We start from the raw sequence: 19,372 nt of genomic DNA on the forward strand, positions 1-19,372 counted from the left end.
TATTAGATATACCATTGTACTGACTAGTTTTAAATCAAATTGACACAACCCAGAGTCATTAGAGAGGAGGGAGCCTCAATTAAGAAAATGCCTCTATAAGATCAGACCATAAGGCATTTTCTTTTCTTTTTTTAAATTAAGTTGTTCTGTTTATTTAAAAGGAAAACTGAAACTCTAGATCATGTAGATCATGTGGTTTTTAAACTTAAAAATACAACAACAATATGCTATTTTAAGTCCCATAACCAAAACAAAAAATTACCATGGACCAAAGGGAGATTCAAATAACTTAATTATTACATCCCAATGGCTGAGAGTCTTATTCGGGTTTCTAAAGGGAGAACGCAGTGCCACAGTGTAATTGGCATCCCTCCCTTCTTCAAAGCAACAAGGCATCTTGAAAACTCAATGTCCTGGTGAAGTTCCGTAGCTAGAAACAAAACAGCATTCAACCACACGAGAAGATAGCTGGGTCTAAGATGAAAAGTCTTCAAAGGAAAACCTCAACAGTCACAGTGAAAATCCTCAGCAACACGTAATTAAACTTGCTTCTGGGAGAAGTCTATCCCAAAACATTGCACCAAGAAGAGTGGCAGCTACAGATATGCAGCCCATAGTCCCTGCTTCACTCTTTGTCCGCATCAGACGGAGGTTGAAGAGAGGCCATCAGACATCCCTCTGCTCTGCCAGGGAAGATGAACAGAGGCAAGGAGAAGTCTTTGTCCTCACAGGACATTTTAGTTCTGGCAGAATGGAGCCTTTTGAATCTGTTTCCATCATGCACTCTGGGATCAGGCAGAACCACTCCTCCAGGAGTCAGCATACTCATGCCTGTCTTTCAGTTAAATCTCCTTGATTTAGTAACTCCTGCGGATTTACCACAGTTAAGACAGAAACTTTGTAGTACTGCCTCCCTGACTGCATGATCACCAAATGATATGTCACATCAGGCACTGAAGACAGGGGACATGAGGATCCTTCAGAAAGCACCTCATCATCAACTCCAAGGATAGAATTGGTATTTGGTAGATTCAAGGACTCTCCACCAAGGCTGGATGGGGAATTCGTAGACACCAGGCTTTCACTGGCAACTGAAGCTTCTTCAAGCAAACTACTGCCCATTAGAGACTCAGCAGTTTGCTCTGTTCTTGACTCCCAGTTGTTATCAGCTGCAAGTGATGCTTCCTCGTATTCACATTTATGCTCCCACTGTGAGAGAAGGTCTTCCCACAGACTTGGCACTGAGGAGGTTTCTCTCCTGAGTGAACTCGCAGATGTTTTTGGAGGCTTGAATACTCAGCAAAGGAGTACCCAAGCCACATCCCTGGGCTTTGCAAAGGGAAGGCTTCTCTCCTGTGTGGATGCAATGGTGGTTTTTCAGGTTTCCAGCTGTAGTGAATTGCTTATCACACACAGACTCATGGCACATAAAGGGTTTCTCCCCATTGTGTCTTTATGCGCACCTTTAGCCTCTGCAGCACATAAAAGCTTTTTCCACAATCTTCTGCAGGGCAGATGGAGGAGCGCTCATTTTGATGAGTTTTAAGGTGGAACTTGAGGTGAGCAGGCCACACAACTGTCCAGTCACAGCCTTCAACTATGCACCTGAGCTTCATTTCCACTTGCGGAAGGGGCCTAGAATCTTTGGGTTGTCCATCACCTGAACTAAGGTGGACATTTTCTCCATTGCTGCTGGTTTTTGCATTCTTTGCCAGTTGTGCACAAGTAGCGGCAATCAAACTATCATGGGCAAATTCCTGAACCTGGAGGAACCATGGGATACTACAGTCTGTGCTCTCTCCAGAGAGAAGGTCATTGCCTGAATCCTGCCTCATCCTGTACAAAAACGAAGTGCTCAGCTGAAGAGCCAGACCTCCTCTTGTTAGGTTAAGAAGAATAAAAGAAATGCTATTAGCTGTAGATCTTGCAACAAGCTAGGCGATTCTGGAGTGGACAAAATCTCTGGGGACTTCCATACAGTCTGAGCCCTTGTCTCTTCTCTGTCTGGGCCCACATTCACCTGAAGGCTCCTCAAAACAGCTGAAGAAGGTATCTCCTTGGAGCAATTGCATTTTCTTAATTATTGATCAGTGGGGGGAATGTCCAGGGCATTATGGGTAGTACCATACCTGTGCTGGTGATCCTGGGTCCTGGCAGAAAGCAGGCTGAGCAAGCCGTTAAGAACAAGCCAATAAGCAGCACCCCACTATGGCCTCTGCATTAGCTCCTGCCTCCAGCGTCCGTACCTATTTTAGTTTCTGTTCTGATTTACTTAAATGATGAACAGTGATATGTGAAGTGTAAAGCAAATAAACCCTTTTCTCCCCAAGTTAATTTGGTCATGGTATTTCATCACAGCAACAGCAACCCTAACTAGGACAGAATTAGTACCAGGAGTGGGATATTGTTTTTCCAAACCTGACAATGTTGTTTTGGGAAGAATTTTAGGATGACTTTGGAGCTTTGGATTAGAAAAGTCTTCGAGTGTTGAAAGCTTAGTGAGATGTTCTGTGGGAGCTTGGAAGGTAATGTTGAGATCAGTGCAGAAGATGGAGGCCTGTCTTGTGAAGTTTCAGAGGGAAGCAAAGGTTCAACCAGGCTTTGGAGTGAGGAATCTGCAGTTCTGGTTAGATGGAGGTTAAGAATCACCTACAATTAACAAGATACTAGCATTACTAAAGTGAAACCTTTGCTTTGCTCAGATACTTCATGCTGGCCAGCTGAAGCTGAGAAATTAGTCATGCTTAAGAAGAAACCAGCATCATGATGTGAAATCTTCTGGAAAGTGTTTCCTGAGAGTCAGCACACAGATGCTATGTTCCAGATTCCAGACATGCCCAAGGTTGTATCTTGTGCTGGCAGCTGAACATGGTAACGTAAACGCCATCTAGGTGGTGCTTGCTGGTTATGAAGGTGTGGAGGGGTCATGGAAAGTGGCTGAGGCCTGACATTGTGTGGTAGGGATAGAGTCCCTGAAGAAAGCTCAGGAGAAACTACTGGTAAAGTGCAGCCCAGTTGCAGCAAGCGACCCCAGCAGTGTTAGAAATGCTAGTACCATGGGATGACCACCCACAATAACATAAGCAATGGAGTGGAGCCAGCCAGACTACATAAGACAAGCTGTATGTGCTGGAGAGCATAGAGCTAAAGAACTCACCCAAATCCCTTGGAGGATCCCAAAAGATCATTGAGTGGATCCTGGACACTGGACACTGGACATTGAGTTATTTGTACTGTTGGAGATTTGTTTTGCTTGCTTCAGATTGTGACTGGGCCCTGTTTCTTCCTTCTTGAAAATGATGTTTAACTTAATTTTGATTTGTTGCAGGAGCCCACAGTTGAGAGACTTTGAACTTTTGAAAGTGATTTTATATTTTAAGGAGTCTGAACTTTTAATGTGTTTGAATTTGTAAGACTGTGGAACTTTTAAAGTTACTTGGGTTTTATATTATAATACTAATATTAATATTCTACCCTGGGGATAAATGGGAAAAAAAGATTCTAATTGAAAAGTGATGTGTTTGTGTGTCAAGTTGACAAGGGGCCAGTTTTATTGGCTTATTTTATGTTTTATGTCAGTTTGACACAATCTAGAGTTATCAGAGAGGAGGGAGCCTCAACTAAGAAAATGCCTCTATAAAATCCAGCTGGAAGGCATTTTCTTAATTACTGACCAACAGGGGAAGCCCAAGGCCATTGTGGGTGATACCATCTCTGGCCTGGTGGTCCTGATTCTATAAGAAAGCAGGCTGAACAAGCCATGAAAAACAAACTAGTAAGCAGCACCCTACCATGGCCTCTGCATCAGCTCCTGCCTTCAGGTTCCTGCCCTGTAGTTTCTTTCCTGGTATCTTTCAAGTGTGAACCGTTGTAAATAAAAGTGTAAGCTAAATAAACCCTTTACTCCCAAAGTTGCTTTTGTTACGGTGTTTCATCCCAACAATACTAACTTTAACTAGGACAGCAATGTGAAAATGAGTGTCATAACTTTTCTCTCACTTGTGGATCCTAGATTCTATATGGAAGCATGTATATGTATAGATATACATATATAGATACATAACATGAAAAGCAAAGCTAAAACTCAGGGAAGGAAGAGTGCCAGTTGGAGGTACGAGATGAGGGGATAATAAGGGGGTTTTTATGACCAAGTACATGATATATTTGAAAAAATGTCATTATGAAACTAATCATTGTAGTGCATGTGTGTGTGTGTGTGTGAGAGAGAGAGAGAGAGAGAAGAGAGAGAGAGAGAAGAGAGAGAGAGAAGAGAGAGAGAGAGAGAGAGAGAGAGAGAGAGAGAGAGAGAGAGAACATAAAGAAATATGTTTTCCTTTGACATTTCCTTGACATTCCTTTGATAGTGAATAGTTAGCAGAAAACTTTAGACCTGTCTATGTGAGGTCTTTGACCTTGTGACCCTTCTGCTGGAACATTTAAGCAATGGCAACGGTCGCAACATTGTCCATTGCCAATCGTCCATCTTTTCTTGGCCCTAGTTGGAGAAACTGGCCACAAGAAAACCAGGACATTGGAACCTCTGATGCCTCTCTGTGCTGGGATAAGTTGCCAATGATCACATTTTCTTTGCCCCACTCTCTCTTATATCACCACCATGCCAGCTTTTCTCCCTTTTGAGGTCGGGGGAACCAACACTATTAAACTCATATTTGCTTTGCGGGGTTAAGGTTTTAAGATATATTCATTATCTCTCTCTTCTTGAAAATTGCAAACACAGAAAACAAATTATTATTCTTTTAATAAAAATACAGAGTTGGAAATAATTACCATATCCACAAATACCCATATTTTGTTGTATAATCCTAACATATTTTAAAATGATGAAAGCTTTTAACTTATAATATCATTAAAGATTTTTGACTGGTTTACTGAAATGAGGAAAGGGATTTACTTTTTCGTCTTGATACTGTTCTGTTTCTGCATAACCCACATTAAGCTTCTGCAACATTAATCACTCTTGCATTGGTGCAAATGTGTTACAAGGGTGGTCAAATCTTATATGTTAGGGATGAGCTAGTGGCAAAGAAGTACAAAATTATGACATTCACATTGTAACTTATGTTTCATTAAGGTCTTTGTCATAGCTCAAAGATGGCACAGCAGCTGATTCTTTCTCCTTTGACCTTTGCCTCCCTCTTTCATTGGCTCATTGGTTCAGGCCATCAAGTATTTTGCTACCTATTAATGCAAAAAAAAAAAAATTCTTAAGAGGCAAAGGCAATGAGACCGTTCAGTTTTAGGGGTTCATGCAGTCCCTCTTAAAACTTACAATAGCATGGAGGTCATAGTATGGAACTTAGCAAAGGAAGTCATGGGATTCTAAACTTAGCTAACAACTTGTTCCAAAATGTGGGCTGTATATTCATAAACAAATCTATCCTAGTTTAATGTGAAGTGATAGAAAACTTTACATCTTGACTTAAAGTCTTTGTGAAAACATGCAAGTCTTTACATACTTTTCAGCAACGTTGACAGATAACACTGTCAAAATGCTAACGTTGTTGTCTGTTTATCATTTAAACATTAGCTTCTGAATGTTCACTATCAGTATTTCCTGAAATACCATCTAGAACCATTTGTTCATTGTATTTTCAAAAGGCATTGTTTCTTACTGCCTTTTGCCACTAGATGGAAGAAGCAGGTTAAAAAAATGATATTTTTGGTGTTTCAGTCAACCCTGCCCAGAAACAACCAGAAGATTATGTTTGAAACAAGGACAGTATCACCAGTCTTTTATGTATTTGGTTTTATTGCAGTATTTGTTTTATTTTAATATGAACACTGGACCTAAGAATAGCATTTTTAGAGGCAAACTTTCTTTTATAATTTTTTTAAGAGTTATAAATTTCAAAGGTAAGAAAAAACAATTGTCTGCTAGAAGAGATATAAAAATTAAAAGTATATATAAAATGTTGGCAACATTTATGCCAGAAAGAAATTCTTAGCAATCTTTCAAGGAAGTGTACCTGCCACCATACAAATATTAAACCACATTCATTCAATTTTTCCTTTATGTCTCAGGTGTGTGGCAGGCAATTTGTACATCATAGATATCAAAAGAGATCCTGTAAACCACACCAGGGATGACTTAGGGGTAGTTCCTCTTTATGAGATATTTCATTTAAAAGTGAGCTGAGCAGAAGAAAAGACAAATACATTAGTATACTTTTTAAAATTCAGAAATGGATAAGTGCTAGAAGTAGATATAATGTTTGGATGTCCATGCTGGGAGGAGCTGGTGGTGTGAAGTGTTATTTTTACTTGCGAACAACATGGATCACTTAATGAAGACACATGAATTAAAATGGATCCTCTAACCAAGAGGATCAGAATACAGCACTCAGTGTGAGAGGCAGAGAGAACAAAGGCACAGTTATAAACAATGACAATTTAAAAATATTGAAAGATGGAGGGGCAGTATTTTTAAAGTAATTAAAATATTTTCATAGAGAAGGCATTTTAAAAAATAGGTGATGCATACAGGAAATGTAGTCTGCTAAAGCACCCTGCAGAGGAGAACAGAAGGCACTGGGGACAGTAAAACTCCCACTTGGAAAGGACGGCTCACTTAGGAAATACATATCCCACCATCCACTTGATGGTTATGAGTGTTCTGTCGAGGTGCCGGCTTTCTGTTCATGTGGCTCTAGAAATTGATGAACAGGCTTCATAGGGAACTTCAGACTTGCAAAGGTGGCTTCCTGGGGCATCTATTCTCATTATTACTTTTATGTATGTCTTATGCAAGGAGACGTAAGTAGCAGCTGTCATTTAGTCATTTATCTATGGGGAACCAGTATCTAACCTTTAAGGCCACACCTCGCACCACGTCACAGACTGTTCATAGGATCCTTCTATCCCAGATACTGAGGATGATGGGCCTGAACCCTGATGTTATGAGTGGCTATAAAATTATCCAGCTTTTAAATACAACCACAGAATTTGATTTTATGGCCTACTGTGAAACTGTAGCTACAGGTTAACTAAAGATTGTGAAGCAATATTTCCCTTTTATGGTCCCGAATTCATTGCCTTGTAACTTGAAAAATCACCTTGTTCTACTGTGAGACAAGCTTTATAGTATTATAATTTTGTATAATTCAGTGAAGATCTTGTAACTTTTTCTTTTTCTTGTTCATATTTATATTATCTCTCTGATATTGCATATAATTTAATCACTGTTTTAATTGCTAGAAATATAGGTAGGAGACTATATGATTCTGAAGCTATATAACTTTAAGCCACATTTTCCTGCAGCATGCTGTGATACCTATAAATATCATGAAGTTAAATTTATTTTACATCATATTATGTAAAAGTACTATGCATTCAATCATATTTAAATTACATACATGTGTTGCTATAAAGGATTAGTAGACTATCCCCAAATACTCATATACACAATTTCTATTAATATATTTTTTATTCCCTTATATTCTTTCGAAGCAAATTTGTGTTCAAGGCCCATGAGATAGTTCAGCAGTTTAAGCATTTGCTGCACAAGCCTGTGACCTGAGTTTGCTGTATACAATCAATGGCGGTAGGAAAGAAGTGACGCCCCACAAGTTGTCCTCGGACCTCCATATGTGTACCTTGGCAGACACATGCATCCACAACCAACCACATACACATAAAATTTGAAATTTAAAAAGCAGCTCTGTTTTACTTAGTTTAGATGCCTATTTTCATGAACTCAAAATAATAACTCTAGTGATTTTAAGGAAATCTATAAATGGTATTAGCCATGCTTGGATCTCATTAGATAGAGTTAGTAATTCAATTATGCTGCCTTTTTATACTTTTTATGATTTCTATAGTCTTTGAAAATCTCACATGTACACAATGTATGTTGGTCATATGACTCTGCCACCAGCTTCTTCATCCCTAGGGAAAAAAAAAAAACAGTCTTTTTCTGTATTTATAAACATGATTTGATTCTCTACAAGAACAATGACACTAGTAGTCTGCTTTGAAGTTTTTCTGCCTACCTACAGTTAAAATACTTTTAAAATCATAATTCATAGTAATATTATATGTGAAACATAACTTTAAATGTGTTCATTAGAAGGGAAAATGTTGATTACAAAAATTGACATGAGTTATGAATCCTTTTAGGATTATATATATATATATATATATAGCCAAGGTAAGACTGAGGTCAACTATTTATAAAATGGCTGAGAAAAAAAGTAAAATTCTATATTTAGAGAAGTGATACAGCAAGGGGCCTCAGTCCACTTGTCAAGACTGTGTATTTACTTGATTCTATTGCACCAGCATAACTGTACAACCAATTGTAACTCCTACAGTTGTAGATGATAGAACCTACAAATAAAATTTCGTAGTGCTGGTACAGCTCAGCCCCAACTCTCATATCACTTGGTTTCCTGTTGTTTTTACTTGAAAATCATAGGTGATCATCCTACAAACAGATGAGTCTAAAAATATGTTGTAAAAGATTGTACATCTAACAAAATATTCACTTTTAAAAGAGTGCCATGGGCTCCTATGGAATGTTAGAATGTCCATAGTTGTGTTGGCTGTGGAAGAACTGTGCTGCTACCCGGGCATTAAACTCCTGTGAATTCCATTTAGAAACCAAACAGCTTCTACTGTATTATTTCGTATAGTCAATAATACAGAATGATTGGGTTCCTATGGCCAAGTGTATTTTTATTTTCTACATGTTCAGGGGAGTATTACAAGTCTCCGTGTTACTTAATTTTCAATAATCTACTTTAAAAGTTTAATTGACTGTGGATTTTTTTCTATACCATGTATGTGCCACTTGACAGGTTAGTAAATGGCCTCATTGTGCTGTATTTTAAAAGCAGTTATAATAGCAAGAACTTTGTAAATAAATAGTTTGAAACACACATAAATAAATAAATAAATAAATACCTAAAAACAAAACAAAAGAAAAATCAGTTCACAGGCTAAACTCTCCACTGTATGGTGCTGGCTTCAGATGGAAATTTCACTATGGTTTAAGTAGTTGAGAGTATCATCAAATATTGAACCACTTTAGAAAGGGTTGGCATTGTGATGACATCAGTCATTTAATACCTGTATGCGTGTTGTATATTTTTTGTTTTGTTTTTGTACATAAACTTTACATATAAAATGATTTTTGTAAGATATGAAGCTCTCAAGAATTTCCATATTTTGAATACTAGAATTCAGAAAAAAAAGGTGTTTTGGTCTCATGTATTTATTTTATTCTTTACATTTTGGTCAACATTTGATGTTTCTAAACTATATGAAAAAGCATCTTGAATTTTTTTACCCTTTGAATTAATATTACTTTGGCAGTTCAAATTGTTAAAGGTGTGACAGTTTTGCTGAAATTTGCAAGTTGCCACAGGAATGCCTTTGATCGTGTTAGGAGATTAAAAAGAGCATAATCAGCTTTCCAAGGGAGGAAAAATTCAGCATAATACATGGAAATTATTGCAAGGCTTTTCTGAGGGAAGCTAGATCAATGAGAGACACAATCTGAGAATGTTTAGCGCAAAGGAACAGTCTTCCCAGGGAATGTCTGGTGTTTCAAGCTTTTTTCGAGGCACATTCACTTCCTTTTCTGAGGCGATCATTTTCTAAGTGGCTGCCTAAACCTATATCATTCAATGCTTAGAGTAATGTGTTCTTAGTTCTAAAGTTTGCCTACTCCTCCGTCAGAATCACTTTGGTTAATTTTCTTTACATAATATGAAATGAATAATTGAGAAGTCATTGAGTGCATCTAGCACTAGGAGATTCAAGGAGTATTCTGTTACAGAAAGGGAATAAAAAGTTGCATTGAATTGACTTCAGATCCCTTTCTTTTACAACATTGGATAAGAACTACTTGAAATGAAGACTATAGCTTTGGAAATAAAAGCTTACCAGTGTAGTTAGGGAAAATTGGGATAAAAAAAAAAAACCATTTTAAATAAGACTTCAAATTTCTTAGGGTTCTGTTCTTCCTTATATGCCTCAAAGCAGTTTTCTACAACATAAATCTCACCAGCAATTTCCTTGCTTAATTATCCCCACTGTTGCTCATGGTTCCAGCATGCATTCTGTGTCAGCCTCCTGATCAGCAAGCCTTCTGTGAGCATGGCTCCTCCCAGCACTCCTCAGCCCCCATTGCCCCTTAAGCTCCATTCACATTCCACTCCCCTGCCTTTCACACGACTCTGGGATTTTATTTATGCTTTTTCTTCCTATTGTGATATACATATTACTAGTTTTGTTCCCAGATGTCCTGTGCAGTCCTTGCTGGCACTCACCACTCTCTCCATTCTAACAATCCCTGCGACATGCTGGTACATCTATTAAGGACTTCTTTGAAGGCATTTTCACACTCTTTTCTGCAGTGCTGTGTTTTCCATTAGACTATGAGCCACTGGAAGGCAATGAAGACATTTTGTAGTTTCAATATCTACTATAAATATGAGTGTACAATGAAGTCTTCCTTTTTAATTGGTTAGTACTCCCTAAGCATTTGATGCATGCCAAATAAGACCATTCTGATATATTTCGGAGGACTACACAGAAGTCAGTGGCTATCATGGAGTGCAAACAATGAAAGCATATTGAAGACTGGGAGATGACTCAATCAGTAAAATTCTTGCTGTGCAAGCATAGGACTTGAGTTTGAATACACAGAACCAAGGTGGGGCGGGGGGGAGGAAAGCCAGAAGTGGTAGCATGTAGTCTCTAACCTACTGCTGGGGACATGGACAGGAGGATCTTCAGAGCTCTCTGGACAGTCCAGCCCATCCATGACGTTGGGTTAAATGAGAAACTCTGTCTCAAAAGATAAGGTGGAAGGGACTGAAGGGATGGGTCAGAAGATAAAATACTTGGCGTGCAAACATGAGTACCCACAAAAGTCAGTTTTAGTAGTTTATGCCTGTAGCCCCAGTGCTGGGAGTCTAGCAACAGAACAATAAGGTCCCCAGCGCCCACAAGCCAACCAGTCTATCCCAAATGGTGGGCCAACGTTCAGTAGGAGACCTTGTTTTTAAAAGTGTGAAGAGTCATAAAGGAAAATGCTTGATCCTCACTTCTGGCCTTAGCTGTTGACACACACCACACAATACGATGCACACCACACTCAAGGTCAAATGGTGAGAGAGTGACAGTTGAAGAAACTGAGCAATGATTTCTGGCCTCCACATGCACGTGCATGTATGTGTACATTCATCTAGTTGCACACATGCACACTCATAGACTGCACCAATTAAAAAAAAAAAAAGACGGAAGAGGAAATAGCTCAGTTGATAAAGCACTTGACAAGTGCAAGTGTGCAAGTGTGAAGGGTTATGTTTGTGTCCCTAGAAACAATGTAAAGCTGACATGATGGCTCTGTAATCCCTATGCTTCTGTGGTGACATGGGAGCTGGAGATAGGAGATTACTGGAAATTCATGAGCCAAGTATCTTGGCAAAAATGAACAAGAAACTTTTCCTCAATTAAGGTGGAAGGTGAGACTGGCACATGTGACACACAATGGAATACACATGGCACACACAGAAACACATACATAGCATACACACATATAACATATGAGGGTGGGGGTGGGGCTTAAGGATTATTAATGGATGAATCCCCAGCACCCCTCGGGGCTCCAGGCAAACCTTATAATGGGCTCTGAGAAGATGATGGAAATGGTTATAGACACCATTAGATTCAGCTTCTCTGAAAGTAGAGCACTTCATCTGCACTCCTATGCTAAACTGATACCCACAGTCAGTGCCTACCTCCTGTGGGCATTCAGTGGCATTAATATTTCTGGGAAATCACTTGGAAGCAATGGAAGCAGAATATTTGTACTAATAATGGATAAGTTGCATTGACTGTCAATAACCAGAGCTTTAGAATATTACGTGGCATTTAAAAAACATTTTATATTAATATTGTATATAAAGTTATCATTTCATAAAGTATTAGACTTCCCTTCTTGGTTATGACCTTTTGCTGAAGTTTATCTTTTTTAATTTTTCTGAGTTAAATCTCTTAATATGATGTTTGCTTTTAATGTGCAATTGTTGAGTTTCAATTTTTTTAACGAGTTAGATTGAACAATACAAAGAAGTGGACCTCTGTTCGTGAGATTTCTTACCATATACAGTAAAATTACTTGCTGCTTTTGACTAACTTTCTAGGTACTTCTGAAAACAATTACATTCTCAAGGTGCAAAATCACACAGAATATTAGAATGACAATGTTTTCTTTAGGGTGACCCATTTCCTGATTCAAGTTCATCATGGCTGGTGCCTTTTTGTGAAATTAATTTCATAGATGTGAAAACAGCAATTAGTGTAGCTGTAATATGTAAAGTTTTTTATACTTACGGCCCTAACTCAACTCCATTAAATATATCACACACACACACACACTATGTTATAGTTACTGTCTTTGAGTCAACAGCAAGCCAAGTTTAAAAGATACTAGCCTAATGCAACGAGGACTGGGATTCAAATATATTGTTTTAATGTAAACTTTGTAAAGTTTAAATAAATATATTCAGTTATTTCATTGACATCTCTCATTTCTATACAATGTCTACAATATATTAGATGCTCTGGCCCTGACTAGCTTTCCCATTTCCTCAGGCATTGGTGAACAAACACCATGCTACCCAGAATTGTGTTCAGGCAAGGAGTTTAACTTGGATGTGGTGGCATGCTTAGACTTTAAGGAAAACAACGCTTTTCTAGATAATCACTTTGGATAGTTAAACATAATTTTACCACATTTAAAGAACACTTACCCCGCCAGTGGATTTTAGTCCTCAAAATCTGTCTGCTCAGAATGGCACACCTAACTTTTCATAGCAACTATCTAAGGATGTTCTTGGCCTTCTCCAATTAGCCTTCTCCTAATTTCTCTCTCTTTCTCTTGTCTGAAAGGCAGTCTTTCATTTTGTCTTTTTCTAACAATGCTTGCCATATAATTTCCAAAGATGCAACAAGATAGCCAAATCAATTGGTTATCTTAGTTAGGGTTTCTATTGCTGCATGGAAACACCATGAACAGAAAGCAACTTGAGGAGAAATGTGTTTATTCAGCTTACACTACGACCCTTCTGTTCATCACCAAAGGAAGTCAGGACAGGAGCTTAAACAGGCAGGAACCTGGAGGCAGTATCTGACGCAGAGGCCATGGAGGAGTGCTTACTGCCTTACTTCACCAGGCTTGCTCAGCTTGCTTTATTACAGGACTCAGACCACCAGACTGGGGATGGCACACCACAGTGGGCTGGGCCCTCCCCCATTGATCACTAATTGAGAAAATGCCCTACAGCTGGATCTCATGGAGTCATTTTCTCAACTGAGTTTCCTTCCTCTCAGATGACTCTAGCTCAAGTTGACACAGAACCAGCCAGAAAAGAGGTGTTTAACCTAAAATTTTAAAAATAAAACATCAGCTATATGTTTATTCTTTGATTGCAAGATGAAAAAGTATATTATAAAATAATAAAAAGAAAGACAGAACCAAAAATTATTTGTAATATTACCACCCAAATAATGTGCTTGTCACAGTCATAGAACATATCTGAACCTGTGCATGATAGAATGTGAGATTTTAAGATCATGATACACTTTTCTCTTGAGCATATTGCCGCATTGTTATAGAAAATAAGAATCAACTTGTACCAGACTCTTTCACCCTAAGTTCCCAAGTCCATAGTTAGCCATTGTATACCTCTCTGCTAGAGGGACAGAAATCACCATGGCTGAAGCTACAACCACTAATCAGGAGAGAATGCATTCAGACTCAATGGCTCCCCAACTCTCTTCCCTTCAAAGTTAATCCCTTTTTTAGTTTAACTTAACTCCCAATGTCAACTTAGAATAACAGCTCTGTCCCATACTCCTTTTCTTTCTTCTTTCTCCCCTCTTTTCATTGTTTTTCTATATTCTTTCCTTTTTTCAGTTTCATTTTGTACTCTTCAAAGAGTACAAGCTGGTCTTATTTGCAGGGTCTTCATGGTTCTGCCATCTGAGTCATGAAACTCTTTTAGGTTATTTGATTACATTTCTTCCTTTCTTTTCATTCTATTTTTAGCCAATACATTCTTATATATACAAAGTAATTATTATAATTAATTTAAATTAAAACAATCCCATGTAGTTTACCTGAACACCATGTACTAAAACTGGATTTCAACAGCTAGAGAAGCTACAGAATATACACAAATTCATGAAAATTGGGCAACATAGTACTGAATGATTAAGTTATCATTGAGAAAAATCAAATGACAATTAAAAAAGAAAACATAACATAATGAAACAACTGGGCTACAATGAAAGAATCCCCAAAGGGAAGTTCATAGCTATGGTGTCTCTATTAAAAAAAAATACAGAGATCAAATAACTTACCTTCCTTGGAAAAACTCCCAATTCAGTAGACTAAAAAATTAAGATCAAAGGTAAATTAATGAAATGGAATTGAGAAAAAGAAGAACAACGCATTACAAAGCATCAGTGAAACAAGGAGCTGGTTTCTTGTAAAGATAAGCAAGATCAGCAAGGACTTGGTCAAATTAACCAAGATAAAGAAAAGATCCAGTAAAGAAAATTAGAGATGAAATTGAAGACTTCCAATAGATACCAATAAGATTCGGAAAATCATTAAAGATTTTCTATTAAATCTTTAATGTTCTACTAAATTATGAAAATCCAAAATAAATGCATGGATTTACTTACACATATGACTTACAAAATTAAAACACTATGGAAAAAGCACTTTAAATGGATCCAACAAACAGTGAGATTGAAGCAGTAAAGATCTTCAAACTAAAATAGGTCCAGCTACAGATGGATTCATCAAAACTTTAAAGAAAAACTAACACCAACAACTCTCAAACTGCTCCATTAAACAGAAAAACAATGCTGCCAGACTTTTTTTTTTGACAAAGTCAGTCAAAAACAGACAAAACCAGGTAATGACTCAACAACAAAGAAAACTATAGACCAATCTCCATGTTGAATGTAGATGCAAATTTTTAAAATTATTTTTCTTTTTTTACATGTACACTTATATTATTTACATATATAAAAAAACTACATATTACAAGAGGAACCATGAGACAGTCAGGAATTATATAAATGTTAAATTCATAATATTTTGGTTATTTGAATTTGGCAACTTGGAAGAAAACATTTTTCCTATCTTGGTGCTCTAAAATTCTGAATGTAAATCAATATGTATCATATCTCATCTATATTAACTTAAAGCATCTATCTACACATAAAAACATCTTAACCCCTAAACAACTAAACTTAATTGTAAAACTAAACTATCTGGCTTTCAACCCCATCAGAGACTTGAGAAAGAATAAAATTAATTATCTAAGTAAACAAGAAGTGCAGGTTAGCAGCTTCCAAAACAAGAACATGACAAAGATAGTTTGCTGCCTGAAAAGTCACTCAACACTCCCTAAAACAATGGAACATCATCTTCAGCCTTCTGGCCCAGTATATCTGACAGACATATTTGTCAGGCAGAAACTATTGAGGATTTGCTTACCCAGTCTTGGCAGAGTTTGACTATTCTGCCCCCTTTTTTTAGGCAGAATTCTATCTGTGGCAGAAATGAGGACATTTTACCCAGTGGCTTGTTTGCTATATTTAAAGCCATTTCCATAAAGAGGTTCACTGATACTCATCATCTTCTTTGAGGTAGGCTGGGTGTTGCTAGGAGTTAACCTGCCTCATTGTCAATGAATCTTTAAAATAACAAAAACGTCTTTAAATGCTATATTCTGTAAGTCTCTGGAGTTTTTGAAGAACTTATCTATTTTACCTTATCTATCTATAGAATCATATCTATATGTTAAACCTAGGAAGTATATTCTTGTGATAAAAATAGACTAGTAATTGACATGGCCATGAGTTGATCAACTAATAACAAACTTGTATTAATTATCCTAAGCAGCCTGCAATAGCATTTTCAAAGTATTGGAAGTAAACCTTGTACTATAATTGAGTTGCATGGGTACATAAGTATAATAATTCATATTAGAATATATATATATATATATATATATATATATATATATATATATATATAGTGTGTGTGTGTGTGTGTGAAGAATAGTCTTAAACTTGAAATCTATACCAATGTATCAAAATTAAACTTATTTTGTATCAATATACAATTAAGGCTCTAAGTTGAGGAGTACATTCAATAATGTACTTCTTGTTCTATCATCCCTATATATTTCTATAATCCGCCTTCTTTCCTTTCAATCCCTATCTTCAAACCTAAGAAAGAAAGATAAAGGAAGAGCGATATATCCCTGATTCCAACCTTGCTTCTCTCCAAATAAGACCAATAATAACTTATGACAACTCCCAATGAAAATAAACATCTATAGCCCAAGAAAGCAACCAAAAACATACCCAATCCATAGATGCAAAAATTACAACGCAATGCCCACGAAATGAATCACACTCATAGTAGAGAGCTCATTCACCATGATCAAGTTGACTTCATTTTAGAGATTTAGGGTATTTCAGTGTATGAAAATCAATCAATGTAGTCCATGATATGAGTGAGCTCAAGTACAGAAATCACATATTCATTTCAAAGATGCATAAAACTATTTTGAGGAAAATCTAACATCTCGGTATAATAAAAATCCTATAGAGATGAATCGAAGAGGCAGAGATCAATAAAACTTGCAAATGACAATTCCATAGCCAACATCATGCTAAGGCAGAAAACAAAGTATTTTCAACTAAAATTAGTAATTATACAAGAGTGTCCATTTTCTCCACTTCTATTCAACATTTTGCTTAAATTCTTAGCTACAGAAATACAATAAAACAGGAAAGAAGATGTCAAAGTATCCATATTTATCCATCATATTATTCTATATCAAATACCCTAAATCCTCCACCATAAAACTTTTAGGTAGGATACAAAATCAGTGCACTGAAATTGGTAGCCTCTGTATAGAGCAATAACAAACATACTTAGAACGTTATCTTGATACCTAAGCCACACAAAGCCCCAACAAAGAGAGTTTCAGACTAATTTCCCTTATGAATATTGAGGCAAAAATACTCAATAAAATGCTTGCAAATGGAATGCAAGAACACATAAAAAATATCCACATGACCAAATAGGCTACATCCCAGACATGTAAGGGTGGTTCAATCTATGGAAATCCACCAACGTCATATATCATACAAACAAACTGAAAGAAAAAACTCCACACGATCATCTCCTTAGATGCTGAAAAAGCATTTGACAAAATCCAACACTCCTTCATGTTAGAAGTCTTGGAGAGTTCAGGAATACAAGGCACATACCTAAGCATAGTAAAAGGCAATATAAAGTAAGCCTAGAGACAAACTAAATGGAAAGAAACTTAGATCAATTCTACTGAAATCAGGGACAAGACTAAGCTGGCCACTCTCTTCCTATCTCTTCAATACAGTAATTGAAATCCAAGCTAGAGCAGTAAGACAACTAAAGGAGATTAAGTGAATACAAATCTGAAAGGAAGATGTCAAAGTATCACTATTTGCAAATGATATGATAGTATGCATAACTGACCCAAAAAATTCTACCAAGGAATTTCTCCAGCTGGAAAATACCTTCAGCAAAGTGGCTGGATACAAAATCAACTAAAAAACAAAATCACTAAGCATCCTGTATACAAAGTACAAACTGGCTGAAAAAGAAATTGGGGAAACTACACCTTTCACAATAGCCACAAATAATATAAATTATCTTGTGGAGAGCTGCAAAGTGCCGCGCCCTGACATGGCGCCGGTTTCCGCCTTCCGCCTTCCCGCTGGCGAGTGCTCTCCAGGATAAACAAGTCCTCATATGGCGAAGGGCTGTGCAGGGGTAACGGACGATCTTGTGATGAGTGGCCTTGCTCTGACTTTGACCTATGAGGAGTTAGCACCTGGCAAAAGCTGATTGGTACTTGGTTGTTACTTAAGCTCTATCCTTCCCTTCTTCGGGGCCATTCTGCTTAGCAAAATCCTGAGTAAAGATCTAGAGAAGAAGTCTGGTTGTCGGTGTCTTATTTCCACTGGACAGTGCGGCGCCGACAAGTGGTGGCCCGTTCGGGGACGTTAAAGTTCCCGTTGTGCCAGATTTCAGAACTCCGGATCTACAGGGCGATCGATCGGTAAGTGTCCGGCATTGTCGGACCCAAAAGGTTAGGTTCTCAGGTCGAGACAGATTACAGTCCGCGGTAAAGCGGGGTACGGCTGACGACCCTGTAGTAATGGGGAATTCGTCATCATGTCCAATCAAAGCAGCCTTAAAAGAGCTATTGAAAGCCAAAGGCTTAAAAATGAAAGAGGAAGTCATTGTAACCTATCTGAAAGAAGTAGATATAATTGCCCCCTGATTTGCGGTCTCTGGGCACCTGAATGTGAACTGTTGGGATAAATTGGGCAGAGAATTAGATTTCGCCTGGGAGCAGGGGAGCTTAAAAGGAGGAGTCCGCCCCATATAGAGGCTTGTCTGTAGCTGTCTGGAGGACGAGAAGTGCTGTCAGGCAGTTGAGAAATCCTCCAAAGCATTAGAACAGCTACAAGAGAGTAGGTCCGAAGGGGCTTCCAGTGAGAAGGACAAGAAAATACCGGAGGGAGGGCGCCTCTACCCCGACCTCCATGGCCTCATTACAGATGGAGAGTCCTCCTCAAAGAGTAGTTCAGAAGAGGAGGAAAAAATGGAGGAAATGGAGAAGGAGCTTGAGAACCTCATGGCCAAGATGGAGGCATTAGCCAAGAGGCAACACAAAGGAGGGGGAAGGAACAAGAAAGTGGAAGTAGCCGCACCCAAGAGCGAGGACTCACCATCTTGGCACGTCTCTCTGTCCGCGCCTCCGCCTTATGCGGACACTTCACCGCTACAGCCATCACATTCTTTGTGCCCAGAAGTATGGAAACAGGCTAGTGCTACTTTTCCCATTTTTGTGGATGCCAATAATCAGCGTTACCATGAACCACTAGATTTTAAGGAGCTCAAGAGGCTGGCTGAATCCGTCCAAACTTATGGCCTTCAGGCCTCCTTCACACATGCTCAGCTGGAGCGCCTTGCCAATAAGGCCATGACCCCTGTTTATTGGTTCAGCACGGTAAAAGCCTGCATGTCCATGGGCCAATACTTGGATTTTAAATCTTTTTATCAGGATCTAGCTCAACAACAAGCTGCACAAAATCAAAGGGCTGGAAATGCAGCTTGGGATATGGATATGCTTATGGGTCAAGGGAGATTTGCTAATGCTCAAACAGGTTATCTTCCAGAGGTTTATGCACAAATTAACACTTTGGTCATTAAGGCCTGGAAGTCCCTGCCCAACCATGGCGAGGTCCGGGGGAACTT

The 19,372-nt window shown here is 38.1% G+C and overlaps 1 pseudogene; it reads right to left on the reverse strand.

Annotated features, from left to right (window-relative positions):
* Positions 1 to 825: 825 nt before the first annotated feature.
* LOC127199641 (zinc finger protein 410-like) lies at positions 826 to 18,906 on the reverse strand (annotated as a pseudogene).
* Between the last annotated feature and the right edge of the window lie 466 nt (positions 18,907 to 19,372).

Source organism: Acomys russatus, chromosome 15 (genome assembly GCF_903995435.1).
Source record: "Acomys russatus chromosome 15, mAcoRus1.1, whole genome shotgun sequence".
Taxonomy (NCBI): Eukaryota; Metazoa; Chordata; class Mammalia; order Rodentia; family Muridae; genus Acomys; species Acomys russatus.